Here is a 15,291-nt window from a genome sequence, read left to right as displayed (position 1 = left end):
TCAATGGGCCCGGCCCGGGCGGGATTATCTGGATGTGCCACCGCGCAGTGATATCCTGCGGTTGGCTCCGACAGATAGGGTTGCGCAGTTTTGCCTCTCTCGCATACGTATAATACGGTAAATCAATCCGCGGCGCGCATCCAAAGAACGACCGTATGCACACGTGCGGGATTAAATAGACACATTATGGTGCGCGATGAGGAGACCGAGGTCTATTATTTTCTGAGCGAGGATATCGATTCCATACAGTTGTCATCGTGCCGACGATATTGATCTAGCTGATATTACGTTTTGCGACAAGTATCGTACATTTGCGATATTTGCACACCTAATTGCTTAAACACACATAGTGTATATTGATCGTTTTCTTACTTTTTCGCTAATCTACTCGGTTTTCTATTTCAGGTTGGTCTTGCGATTAATAATGGATTTAGCAGCCCTTATCTCACACACGTGACAAATGACTTGTTCGAAAAATCAGGAAATTATAAAATTTTTAAGTCGGTTTATAAAGTACCGGGAATTAATATATTCATGTATATGTAAATTTTAGGATTAATTAGATTTGTAAAAATTTATTCAATTTATAAATCAAGAATTTATATTTAGATATGCAAATATCTATTATATATTATATTAATAACATTAATATTATAATTATAATTCCTATATTATTATTATTATAATTATCATTGTCTAACTTGAAGATGATACGAGAGTATTTGGTTAACAATAATAATAAAATGTTACCTGTAAAATTAGCACAATTATCGCGTTTTCCTATCTTTCACGACATATTACTGCGACTGTTAATGAGGTATTATACATTGAAAATGGTAATAATAATAGTATTGGGCTGTCTTACTTAAAGTTACGTCGCGTGCTCTATCTACGTTAGACGAAATGTCACTAATATTTTGATTCGAGCTTAGTAACGTTACAACGCGACCGACTCGTTCAGGACGAAAACAAACGGAGGCGCACAATCCAACCCCCTCTTCACTCGACGAGCGACCACAAGTCGTTTATTTTTCTTGAAAACGTATCAGCCGCATTTCCTTCCTCATTGTCTGGCTTAAAGAAATAAATCTACCGGCGCGGCTTAAATCTCATTTCCTCTATAGTGCGTTTTGCTACAACATTCGATTACCATCAAATGTGTGTCAAACTTTTACGAATTTGAATTAATCCGCTTGACTTTGTAAAAAAAAAAAACGCTCACAAAAATATTTTGCTAGTGTAAATAGATTTCTAGATATCTCAATTAAAATTTATCGCTACTTTTTGTATCTGTTGGAATATTGTTTGTCACATACAAAATTTATAGCAGCAATATTCTAGAAAATTTTGATTCCATTGCCAAATATTAATCACAAATATAATTGTCCATAACAAGATAGACATCAGAGAAAAATTTTCTATCTAAATTACACTAATAGTACAGATATAAATTGTCTCTGTCGTTTAAATTGATTAAGTGCAAAATATATGCAGTATCACAGTATTTGCTAATAATTTATCTGTTTCAGTTAATTCTTTACAGCTAGAAAATTTTTGTTCAACTTGCAAGATTATTTATTTTTTTCTTTTTTTTTTTTTTTTTTTTTTTTGAGTAAACTAATAATAAAAATCATTCATTCCCTTAATCAATCACAAGATTTCTAATTGTTGCATCCTTTATGTATGAAAATGTATTTAAACCTTTCTACGGACGAAATAATATATTTCTAACGTTAGAATAAATTTACACGTGGCGTGAGAGTGCAGCTTGCGAAAATATAATTCATCAGAAAGGGCTTGGAATGGTACTCACTCCAAATGCGCGTTTATGCACAAGTACTATCACAGATGGGCTACATGTAACGCGCTCCGGACTTCCGTTATGGTTGACAGCGCGGGGTCGAAAAGTGGTAGGCAGGGTCGGCGGTGAAGCAGCGAAGATAATAGTCATAGAGAGTAGTAAACGGTGGAGAGAAGCACCAGTTCTCTCTCTTTCTCTCTCTTTTTCTCTCTCTCTCTCTCTCTCTCTCTCTCTCTCTCGTGGGCGGCGTAACGCGGCTAATTCCGACTGTTTGGTTAGCAAGCATTTAAGGTTTGTCTTGGCTGTTGCTTCGTGTCTTTTAGACAGCCGATCTGTGTTCCGACCAAATGAAACGGAAGCTAAACGGCGGTGTGACGAGGTGATGAGCTGACGAGGTGACTCGGTCGCGTGCATCCGCATCCGCGCGATTAGCGTGCCACGCACGACGAAAGATCTCTGACCGATACGATAACGCAAAGTGTGATCGGTTGGGCGAAACGCATTATTAGCATTATTGTGAGCATATCATAAAATATCATTTAGCCAGGATTGAGATTTTAAAGGAGAAAGAGGAGAGGAGGGTTTAAAATATTTGCCGCTCGCTTTTTTATCCAACGCTATGGGCCGAGCTATGAAATCGGTGCAAGAGATTTATCCATCAAGTTTTGATGGAGTTTTACATGAAAATATTCATTCTCATAAACATTCTCCTATGTATATTATTTTAGAAACGACCGCGCGAATGATTAATATTAAAAATCTGCGGTGATATATTTTTTTAAGCAGTCAGAATTTAAATAGTAAATAAATAGTGTAAAATACATCTCGTACAATGAATTCATCCGCGTCCTGGACGATGGTGCGAAAAACGTAGTGGCGCGTAAACAAGTAAAAGTTAACAAAACAATCCATACGTTGCCATTCGCGCCATGTGTTAAAATGTCGAGAGCAGCTTGAGCCTGCAAAATGACCATTCGCGCGTATTATTGTTAGTTGCAGCTAAACGCGCGTAAAAAAATTGTTTGTATCGCAAATTAGGTAGGAAATGATAGTACACAATATATATATTTTGCCGAACGACATGTTGAATCGTCCATCCGATTCGATGGCGCGTAATGTTACTATATTTATCATCAATACATATCTCTATTTTTATTCTTCATTTTTTGCCCATTGGCACGTTTTTTCATGTGATTTTGTTGCTAAAGATTTTTTTACGCGCATTTTGCAATTGAAATTTTGCTTAATTCATGTGCATTATTTCGGAGAATAATTCAGTTTCGCGAGAATATCAATTCTGTTTGATTTTTTTTTTTAGCGCGTAGCTACATTAAAAGAGAAAAATATTTCGAAATTTAAGACGTCATTGTCTTGTAAAAGAATCGAAAAGAACACATGATGAGTGGTTCAATTATTTCGGGAACAAATCCGTGAACGGATTCCGAGTCCTCTCATAATTTAAGTCTAAAAATCCCGAGATTTTGCTGTTTTGCGGGAATCAAAACATAATCGTTCCATTAACCGATAAATCCGCAGAGACCCCGATAAAACTCGCGCAATAACTCGATAACTCACGGATGAATGTGAACGACGCCGCGCCGTCGGAGACGTGCCGAGACGTCACGTCGCGTCGCGGAGGGACGCGGGCATTTACGGGGCGCGTTTACGGGGTGCGACGCGACGGCGGCGGTCGTCAGGACCAGGAAAAGCCGGAGGGAGGAACGTGCTCTTGTGCCGGCGGTGTTTGTTCAGCCGCAACTTCTCTAAATCTTTTGTACGGAGCGCGCGGCAAACTCGCGTGCACACGCGGTTACATGCGTTTCCGAGTAGCAGCTACCTCGTGTGATCGCTCAGGTACGTATTCTGATCGACGTCAGAATGCGGTTGAAACATTTCTGGGCTATATTTCGTACGCATCCTTTTCTTCCACAAACGTTAAAATCAAAATCACGATAATAATTATGTTAATTATCGCATGTCACGCGCTAACTGTCACGTATCTCGGTTTCTATTTTTTTCAAGAAAATTTTATTTATACTTTATAAAGATAAAATGTGTATACTGAAGAATACATAATATGTGTAAAAAATTGAAGACAGGTCTAAAATTTTAAATTGTCGTTTATTGCAAATTATAAAATGCATTATCGATGCGAAAATAATTTCGACAAAAGAAGAGATTAATGAAATATCTCTATTCGATGGTGATATTCGACAATAATTCGATGCAGAATGAAGCCTTCAACCTACGGAGGTAGACTGCGGATAATGGCGTCGAGCTGAAAATGTGACATGCGGAAACGATGCCTGTTGTTGTTTTACGGGAAGAGGAGAGAAAGAGGGTAACGCGGAGAGCGGCGTGGACGGATGCTCACGTTAAACCGATTTGCACATCGGATGCACTCCCGATTCCTCGAACAGCGGACAATTTCACAGGCTGGATCCCGTTCATTCTTTTGTTGCATGTAGCGATATTATTTCTCCTATTTATCGCCCTTTTTCGAAGATACGATTAATCTATGAGATTATATTACGACCTTTAAACACAATATAATCAAGTAGAAAATATCCTATATCGATATTTATTGTATAATTATTTATGGATTTCAAATGAGGATAAAACGTCATGTGTCAATGTAATAATTTCGTGCTTACGATATATACGATATAAGTATCTAAAATATAAAAATTTTTAATTGTTTATCGTTATCATTAGTCGGCCTCTCAAATTATATTCGATGATCAAAAACTATTCTATCGCCAACGGCATACCGTTCCTAATGCAAACGGAAAGCTGGAAGAAACCCATCCTCCAAGGGTTTCACGCTGATGACGAGTTGCAGCTTGCATCCGTCGCATCGCCAACGGAAGACAAGTCCCGTCGGTCGTCGACCAGTAAATCTCATTCACGTTCGTTCGTTACGTACTTACATACATCGTGGTGGTCGTCCGTGCGATGAAAAAGAAATCGGAAACATTCGAAACATCAGCCAGACCTCCAGATCGAATAATGGAGCGAAAAAACTTCGACTGTTGAATGTACGATGTGACATTGAAATTTCTTAATGCTCCATCTGACGTTTGACGATTAATCTGACAAGAAAAACAAAAATTACATTTTTTAACATGGGGAAGTGTAGGAAAAAAATAATGTAAAATATTTTCATAGAAAAAGATCTCAGGCTTAAAAATTTATGTCATTGCTAGGTCGCTTTTATTCTCGATTACTTTTCTAATTCTATTTTAACGAGAAAATTAATTTCCTTGCACTCAAAAAAATGATCTTGCAACTTGAACAAAAATTTTCTAGCTGTAAAAAATTAACTGAAAAATAAATAAATGATCAAATACTATGATGCTGCGCATATGTTTTGTACTTAATCAATTTAAATGACAGAGACAGAATTTATATCTGCTACTATTAGTATAATTGAGAAAGAAAATTTTTCTGTGGTGTCTTGTTAAGGACAATTATATTTGACAATGGGATCTAAATTTTTTAGAGGTATTGCTAGAATATTGCTGCTGTAAATTCTATATGTGACAAACAATATTCGAACAGATACAAAAAAGTTGCAATAAATTTGAATTGCGACATCTAGAAATCTATTTACATTAGCAAAATATTTTGTTGAGTGTGACGTTATTAATTACATCATCGTTATTTGTCAGCAAAAAATTCTTGCGATGTACAAGTAATATTACCGAAATGAAAAATATTCAAATGTTTCACTTGTACGAATGAAAAGCCGCGTATGAAACGCGATGAAATAGAGAGAACGAAAGCCGTCGTTCTCGTCGACAATGTAATAACAAGGCACATCGAGAGAGACGCCGTAACGATTTTAATAAATTTGGCGCTGGGTAAGCTGCAAAAACAGGGGATATGAATTAAGGAGGGCCGAAACAGCGCTTGGATAAACATCTCGAATTAGGCGCCGAATTCTTTTCCATGCGTCCGACGCACGCAGCGATGACTTCTTTACGAGTTCGGCATGCACGCTGCAATCACGCGCACGCGGTTAATTTAGCCACAAATTTTCGGTAATTGACGAGCTATTTTACAGTCGGGGGATTTTGGCCGGCAGTTCGAGGGATTACGCGGTGTTTTTGCGATCTCACAGCATTTTATTTTTATCGTTAAAGTAAATTATCTTATAACGACACGTTGAATATACGGGGAAATATATAAAATCTCTATATAGAAAGAAAAAAACAGAGAATCAGATAGATAATGTTCCAGCAATTTATTAAGTAAAAAGTAAAATTAATTTATATATTTATTAATATCAAAAAATATATTCAGTAATATATTAGAATATACAAAATATGTAAGAAATATATTTAGATATTATCTAAATTATATTTTTTATATTTCTTATATTATTTACTTTATAATATAGTATAGAAATATAATATATGTATATAAGAAATATATTTAGAAGTATATGTATATGAAAAATATATTTAGAAATAAAAAATTGCATCAAAAAATATATCGCATGGGTGTTTTGTTTCGTTATACTTTTTTAAATAGCAATAATTATAACAATAAAAATAATTGCATTTATTCATTAAAGATTGCTGTTATAAACAAGTTGTAAAAAAATGCATTTGTAACTGACTAAATAAAAAAGATATTTAGAGATACATTTCTTTCGGATATAACCGAGGAGATTATCTCCGTATTAAGGATGAAGAATGATGATAGACCACCGTGATCGAAGTTTGTGGAAATACGCGTCATGCGTATCTTCTTACGTTTCTAACCGTAAAAATGTTTCCAAATAGTTCTCGGATCCGAGATCGAATTAGCTCGCGGAATCGGCGATCCAGTCATAATATAAAATTTTCGACAGGAACGCAGCTCTTGTCCGATCACGAATGGGACACACAATTCTCGCTCTATCGCCGTATTATGTTCGAATTTACGGCGAGAAGGATTTCCCGATCGTCTTTCGATCGTTTCGACACAAAGGATCCTTCACCGATCTATGCACCTGTTTCACGTTGTGGGCCACGCGTAAAAGGAAATCTCCTTGGATGTGCGTGCAGTATCGTCAACAAAGATTCATGTCAATAAGAGACGTGCGGTGGATTATCGCGTTTCGAATTGGGTGATCTGCGTTGAAAGCAGAACGCATTACTTTGTTACACATTAAGCTCGGTATTAAAAAAATCTAATCGACCAAAAATTATCCATATTACGATATACTGACTTTAAATTTGATGTACTTTTTTATTACATGTCTGTAAAATTTAAAATACATATACATAAATATATATATATATATATATACATTTTTTTCATAAAATGTATTAAAAAAAAAGAAAAAAAAAATACTTTGCATGTGATTCCCAGCGTTCTCGCCGATTTCTTTGCGATACGATCGGTGTGCATGTCGCGTTCTTTTTTTTTTCACGTGACGCAACGGGGCGGTCGTCTTTTTGGGGTTGGCAGGTGTACCTCGCGTACCTCGAGAATATTATCTCTGTCAACCATCCGCGTGTTTATCCGCATACATATTTGACGAACTCGTTCCTTCCTGGGACCCAGCAGTAGGATACGCCTCGAAGAGAAGTACCGATCTCGCCGGTTCGAGTGAGATAATATTTAGGCGATTGCGCGTTGTCCATTGCTACCTGCCCGCTCGCCTGGTTGGCTACCTGCCTATATCTACACTTTGCACTGAGGGTGTCAACTTTTGTCTCATGAGTCAGGTCAGGACCATTATTAACCTATTAAAGGTTTTGTAGCGCCATGTTTGATGTCATAAAAAAAATGCATCCTGCTTAGTCAAACCTTTCTCAATATCCTGCAGGTGTCACCTCAAAGTGTCACTTGACGCAAGGGAGAATGAGAATATGTACTTTTAATATTTTCACAACTATCCACATTTTTTGTTAATAATGTACAATTTATTTAGAAAATTTTGATAAACTAAAAAAGTTAATTAAAGATCATTAGATTGATTAATCCTCTTGCTCTTCGTATACATGTATATCTATCGATAATTTAACATTTTTGTATATATGTATATGTCTCTATTATCATACTTTATTTTCTTTATACATATATTTTTCTATAATAAATCTCGCTTATTATGATTGTTATGATAAATCTTGTTTTTCTTAGACAACATTAGATTACAAGGAAATAAAATTCTATTGATCCCCTAAAGGATTAATCAAAGGAAAAAGCCAGACGAGAGGGGAAAGGCGGGGAAGGTAGGAAGTAAACGAAAGGATAGTGGTAGTGCGAAAAATAATTTCCTGCTGCTGATATGCGGTGTATCAAGAACGGGGAGAAAAGTTCGGCCTCTCTCCCTGGGAGATATCAAAATATTATTCGAGGCTTTCCCGTCGGTACCTTCGGATTCTCCTCGTGCCATATAGAAGCCGCATGGGATCCAAAGTGGTCAGTTATTGCTCTTAGCCTCGATATACGAACACCTCGCGTATCTCTCGTGCGACATACGGTATCTTATACCTTCGTTGTAGTCGTGAAAAAATACGAAACTCACGAATGCTGTTCTTTTCTGTCATCAATTAACGTTGTCATTAATTACTAATATATATTGCGCAATTTGTTAGATCGATAAAGATTGATTATATCTTATTTCAATCTTAAATAATTTAAAAAAAAATTTTGTTTTTTTTTTTTTTTTTTTTAAATAGTGCTCTGCAACACAATTACTATCTGATTTATTTTATCGAATATTAACATTAAAGTGATTTTTATTAAACACATTTATTATATATAAAGTCTAAAAGCAGGTGCAATGTATTGATCGCAATCGAAATTTTTGAAAGACAGATTTTTGACATACATATTTCCGAACATTTTTGTATAGGCAACGCTTGACATTCCCGGCACGAGCTGTCGACTGGACTTTCAGGCGCACATCAATGACAATCAAAATGATAACTCTCTTCTCTATTCGGACCGTTTTCCCTCGTCGCGCGTCTATGGAAAATCCAAAAAGCAATAATTGCGACGAAAGACGGGGAATGTTTTCTTTTGCGGCCGGGAGGGCGAAATGCACGGAGGGGGAAAAACGCTCTCGGATATCTATATAGGTGAGGAGAGAGAGAGAGAGAGAGAGAGAGAGAGAGAGAGAGAGAGAAAGAGAGGGTGGAAAGGAAGGAGACAGAGAGAAGGGAATTCGTGCTGGAATAACATTGGGTGACTATGGTATTGTCAACCCCTGTCGCGCGTTGCTCTCGTGTTCCTCTTATTTCTTTCCCCGACTGTCTTTCTCTCTCTTCCACCCACCCTCTTCACGGCCGCCCACCCTTTCCGTTGCCTTCATCGCCCTTCTGTTCCCTACTCTTCTCTTTCTCTTTCTCTCTCTTTCTCTAAGTTCTACCTATCCTAGCTATGGCTTAGTTAGACGCTGGAATATAGGAGAGCAGTGAGAGAATAGACGGGAATCGGGAGGGATGAAACAACACCCCGTTCCCAGCGTTCTACCCCTCCCGACTCTATTTCTCCCTTTTCCTCTCGCATACTCTTTCACCGTCTCTCTTTCTCCCTTTCTTTCTCTCTCTCTCTCTCCCTTTCTCTGCCTCGCTCCTTCTCCTTTATCCGTTCCCTAAACGCGGCTAATAAAAACAACACTCGACGAGGCGAGGGGATATACGGGGGTTGCGGCGAATTATAAAAATAACACTGCCAACCGATCGAACAATCGCTGGATCTCTCGCGCGCCCGTTGATGCTGACGTCGACGACGTTTTGTCATTTGGAGCTGTGAAAAGTTCAAAACCACCTCGCGCTTTTCTTTTCTCCTTCTTTTTCTCCGTCCTCATTTTTTTTTTCATTCTTTCTCCCGCTCGCCATCCAGATTTCTCTCGGAACCACGGTCGTTCGAACATAGAAGCAACAACGCATCGTGACACGTACACTTAATTGGAAGCTGTGCGTTCTTATTTTTCTTTAAATTGCACGACGACCGTATTTTTCTTTTGCGAGTATTCACTTACATAAACCACGTTCCGGATAGCTCTTCCGATAACCGCTTTCGTTTTTGTTCCGCGTGTTACCGAGCTGATCGGAATTAAAACCTCCTGCCCCATTAATGTGGAATAATTTAATCTCATTTTTTTTCACTCGTTATAGGAATTTATCGCAGACGTTTTACAAGTTTCAAATTATCATTATATATATACATATATATATATATATATATATATATATATATCATGATAAAATATATGAAGAGAAAGAAAGAGAACAAATGTTTGCTTTATCAAAGATTAACTTCTAGCCTTCGCTATCTGTGAATAATGATAAAAATTTAAGAAATTATTTAACTTTCAAATATACGAAGCTTTTAATTTCTACTCCGTTTTAAACGTATATATTATACACACGATTTACATACACGAATAATAATAGATTTTTTAATTTTTACTCGTTAAAATCTCTTCATTTTCACTTAAATTTATGCTTGCGAGGAACTCTCGAATTTCTTAGAAAAGTATACACAGAGTAGAATCAACGTAATCGAACGGATGAGCGAATCCTCGAACGACACCATATAATATTCGCAAAAGGTGACGTGAAATGAAATGACGCGTCGACGCTTGTTCCGCAACCGCTCGTAACTGTCCCATTACGGGGTCATCGCGGTATATCTAACTCTGTGTCTCGCTTTTTCTTTCTTTCTTTTTTTTTCGTTTTTACTCTCTCTCTCTTTTCTCTTCATAACGCGCGCGAGCATGTATGCAAACGCCTGGACCGGCATGGCAAAGCAGTCAAAGAGAGATAAAATCTATAAATATGTGGGAAGCGCACGCGACCCATTCCAGTGTTTGTTCAACCAGGAATAACCTCCGCGTTTCTTCATCGCGCGCGGAACCCCGGAGAAGAGACTGGTTTTGTGGCTTGACGCAGGCCTAATCTCAGGGGATGGTGCTTCATTAACTACTATCTCCGGCCAATTCAACTTTGGACAATTTGATTTACGCGTCATATAACTTTCTTGTCAAAAATCAAGGTGAATTGATTAATGCGTCTGTTGAAAGCGAATGGAAAATATTGCATCGTATTCTCCTACGAGACGACAATTCCACGAATGAGATGCGAATATATGAGAAGACTACACTCAAAAAAATGATCTTGCAACTTCAACAAAAATTTTCTAGGTGTAAAAAATTAATCTTTAAGGCCTATTGTGCCCACAAGAACATATTGTGATTAATTATATATTATATTTGTGATTAATATTTAGCAATAGGATCTAAATTTTTTAGAGGTATTGCTGCTATAAATTCTATACGTAAGAAACAATATTCTAACAGATACAAAAAATAGCGATAAATTTTAATCGAGACATCTAGCAATCTATTTATATTAATAAAATATTTTTTTGTGTGTAGCTTTTGATCGCCAAAAATTGAGCAATATAAGTGCTGCAAAATATAATATAAGTAGGTTTCAATCTTTGTAATAAAAATGACAGTGTTACATATTTTGTCTAAAGATATTAATAGATTAAGGAATTATATAATATAAAATAAACACTCAGAAAAATAGTCTTGCAATTACAGCAAAAATGTTCTCGGTGTAAAAATTAACCGAGGTAGATAAATGATTAGCAAATACTGTAATACGTTTTGTACTTAATTAATTTAAATGACAGAGATGGAAAATTTTTCTGTGATGTCTATCTTGTTAAGGACAATTATATTTGTGATTAATATTTGGCAAGGGAATCTAAATTTTCTAGAGGTAGTATTGTTAGAATATTGCTACTATAAATTCTGTATGTGACAAACAATATTCTAGCAGATACAAAAAATAGCAGTAAATTTTAATTGTGACACCTAGAAATCTATCTACATTAGCAAAATATTTTTTTGAGTGAAGAAGAAGTTAAGAAAGAAGTAAGCTCGATACAGATTGCATTGTCTGACATTTCAGTATCTGTAATTTTATTTTCATTATAATAATTGAATAGAAAACTGTCTAAATTTGCTTTTTTATAGATCATTAAATTCCTAATTTAATGATCTATAAGAAAGTAAATTTACAAATATCTGAATATGTGAATTTTTAGACAGTATTAAAATTCTATTCTTCAATTATTTTCAATTATTCTTACATACTATAATTAAGAATTTAATGATCTATAAAGATCAAAACGTATGATTTAAAGATTTTTGAATTCACATATAGAACTATAAAGCAAAGACTTTTTTGATTAATAGTTTTATGATACATGTGAAATCAAAAGAGCCTTCTTTGGAGAAAGACTCAATTAGAATTACATAGTTAAATGTAACTAACGTTCGTCGTGGAATTTACATTCGTCATTTTGGAATTCTAACTATTTGTCGACGATGGCAGAAAACGTGGTCCACCGGAGAAAGTTAGCCAGACGGTAACCACATACATGAGCGCGTTAGTTAGCGGTAAGCGCATCTCATCAATCTTCCTCGAACGTCGGCCCGCGTGATGTACGCGGATCCAAAATACTCGCGACACGTGTATCCATTAAAATAGTGGTAGCACCGCGGAAGTACCTACATCACCTATTTCGTCGAGAAAGTATGGAAGAAAGCTTAAAAAAATTAAAAGAATCTTAATCTATAATATCTTACTCACCTGCGAACTTGAATGTACCTTTCAAACCTTGAATCTGAAGAGAGATATAATTTTATATAGCTTTTATATTATTAATTATATTTTCTTATTTATATATATTAGATAATATTGAAGCAGAAAGATTAGAGAGCATAATGTAATAATTTTGATAATTTTGTAAAAATTTTTCATAATAAATACGTAATTACAACAATAACATAATTAAATCGATTTATGCGCAGGAAAGTAATTAATGAGACAGATATGACAGCAAATGAATAGTTTAACACATTATACATATCGAATTCCATATTCCAAATCGTCATATTATGTCTAAAAATGATGTTTTGCTTTCTTATTGTTATTGAAATGTTGCTAATTAAAAATGTAAATTCACTTAACTATAAAATAAGATTTAATCCTTTATCTCTATTCGACATAATTTACTTTCTCTTATTTAGTCAGTTTTAAGTAAATTATTAATACTGCAACAACATTTGATATTTAATTAAGTCTTTAAATTATTTAAAAATTAACATTATATTGTGCATATCAAATTTGATATTCGACATCATCATATATATGTCTAAAAATGATTTGCTTTCCTATTGTTATTAAAATGTTGCTAATTAAAAATGTAGATTTACGTAACAAGGTTACAAAATAAGATTGAATCCTTTATTTGACATAACTTACTTTTTCTTATTTATTGTTAGTCAGATTTAAGTAAACTTTTAATACTGCAACAATATTTGCAATTTAATTAAGTCTTGAAATTATCGATTTAATTATTCAAGAAAAGTTTATATCTTCTGAAATATATTGCTTGGAATTTGATAAAAAAAGACGTTAATAAGAGTTGATACGTATGATGAAGAACGACATATTAAACTATACGCGGGGTACTTAAATGGTGAGGGAAACGACCCGTGTGCGTTTCGTTCCTCCCGCGAATCTTCCGGAAATAAGAGAGACGCGTCCGGAAAGGAAGCTGCCAGTTTGACGGGACGGATAGACCGGATATACGGGGCGCGAAAAGGGGTTTGACAGGCCGCCGCAAGATCCGCCATTCTCGACACCTGGCAACAGCCAATCGTAGGATAAAGCGGACGGTAGAGCGAGGAGCTTCTGGTCCTCAAATGCCACACCCTTCATTGTGACCACATATCGACCGTGCCGTGGGGCCGCAGCAGCGGAGCGCGGAGCAGCCGCCGCGGCTACGGCGGCGGCGTCGCGTCGCGTCGCGTCGCGTCGGTGCTAAGTACTCGCGCACTTTCCATGCGCATGTATGACAGACACTGCGCGCACAGACGGCACATTCGCGCTCGCCCCGCGGAATCGAATTAAGCAAAGGGAATGTACTCTGGCAGCCACGGGAGGAAATTTATTTTCCTATTTTCCGCGCCGTGTTTTTATGTCCCTCTAGCCCCGTAAAAAGCCTCGTAGGTACCCGCAGTTGTTGCAAAACGTAACGTCCCTCAATTAGTTCCCTCAGCTCCGTCACGCATGGATTCGGTGACATTTTTTCTTCGATCTATATGTATATGTATATATCATTAAATATTCTTTAATTAATATTGAAATTAGGAATTTAATTACTGTTAGGTTTTCATCATCCGTTTTTAAATATAGCGATAATTAACACTTGCTATAACAAATTAACTTGATAAAACATAACATCAGTCTCATTCAAATCTCAAAGCACCTTGAGCAAATATCATTTGTAAAGCTGGTGTTTATGTTGGAAACTATATGTAGAATAGTCCAGATATCAAAGCCGAAATATGGATTTAGGATCAATTTGGACGATCGTGAACGAAATCGATACTTTCGCGATGCAGGCGCGTGTGTTTTCAGAAATGCGCGTACACGCGATCACGAAAATTAGGCGTCGCTCTTCCGGATTGGAAGGAGGTTTCTTTGTGCCTGAAATACACCCCGGGATCCCCGAACGAGTGGCATCTGTAATAACAAGGACCGTTCTTACGGTCTCTCCCGCCTCGTGTACGCGGCGAATACGTGGACGTGGACGTGGACGTGGACGTGGACGTGGACGTGGCCGCGCGGCGCGGTGATGGGTTTCGAGAGTTCGATTAGCCAACCTCATCGACGAGTGTGTATGTTAACGGAAAGCATTATTGCTGAAATCTAGCTCTCCAGGCTTTCTTGTATATAGTTTCTAGTACGTCTAATCGTACCTGTGATTCTACATCACTTATGTATATGTATAATAATACAAATAGGTTTGCGAAAAACATTTCGTATAAAAATACTACATATGTATATATATATATATATATATTCTTATAAATAAAAATACAATATATTAAATAAATTAATATATTAATATTTAATAAAGTATATTAATTTTTTTATATAATGATGTAAGTCACTTATATGAGTATATTTTTTTATATAAAATTTATTATTAAGCATATAAAGGAATTATATAACGGAAGCATTATTGCTGAAATCTAGCTCTCCAGGCTTTCTTGTATAGTTTCTAATCGTACCTGTGATTCTACATCACTTATATAAATAATACAAATAGGTTTGTGACAAATATTTCGTACAAAAATACTATATATATATATATATATATACATGTTTGTGTAATTAATATATTCTTATAAAGAAAACTACAATATATTAATATTTAATAAAATATATTAATAAAATAAAATCATAAAATATAATAAAAACAAATTTAGAAATGTCCAAAGAGAGAGAGAGAGAGAGAGAGAGAGAGAGAGAGAGAGAGAGAGAGAAAGATAGAGAGGGAGAGGATTTGAATAGGGTGGTTAATATAACTTTTATAGTCATATTAGCCACCGTTAGTAGCCGCAATTGTCACACAATTCATAATTACGTTAAAATAACGGCAAAGTATATGTACATAGC

General features: G+C 35.9%; 1 protein-coding gene across 2 annotated transcripts in view; it reads right to left on the bottom strand.

The window, feature by feature from the left end:
- Croc (forkhead box protein crocodile) overlaps window positions 1-15,291 on the bottom strand; it is a 34,663-nt gene that overhangs the window by 13,922 nt on the left and 5,450 nt on the right. The window contains exons 3-5 of one of the 2 annotated variants that reach the window (XR_012047828.1): window positions 12,412-12,445; window positions 12,094-12,338; window positions 4,732-4,893 (exon numbers count right to left, since the gene is read on the bottom strand). The gene's annotated coding sequence lies outside the window, so the exon portion shown is untranslated. Of the gene's footprint in view, window positions 1-1,646; window positions 4,894-12,093; window positions 12,339-12,411; window positions 12,446-15,291 lie in introns of those variants that run through there. The other variant, XR_012047826.1, reaches the window with a different exon arrangement.

Source organism: Anoplolepis gracilipes, chromosome 1, assembly GCF_047496725.1.
Source record: "Anoplolepis gracilipes chromosome 1, ASM4749672v1, whole genome shotgun sequence".
NCBI classification, from domain to species: domain Eukaryota; kingdom Metazoa; phylum Arthropoda; class Insecta; order Hymenoptera; family Formicidae; genus Anoplolepis; species Anoplolepis gracilipes.
The sequence above is the reverse complement of the archived record's forward strand: the minus strand, read 5'-3'. Positions and strand labels throughout refer to the sequence as shown.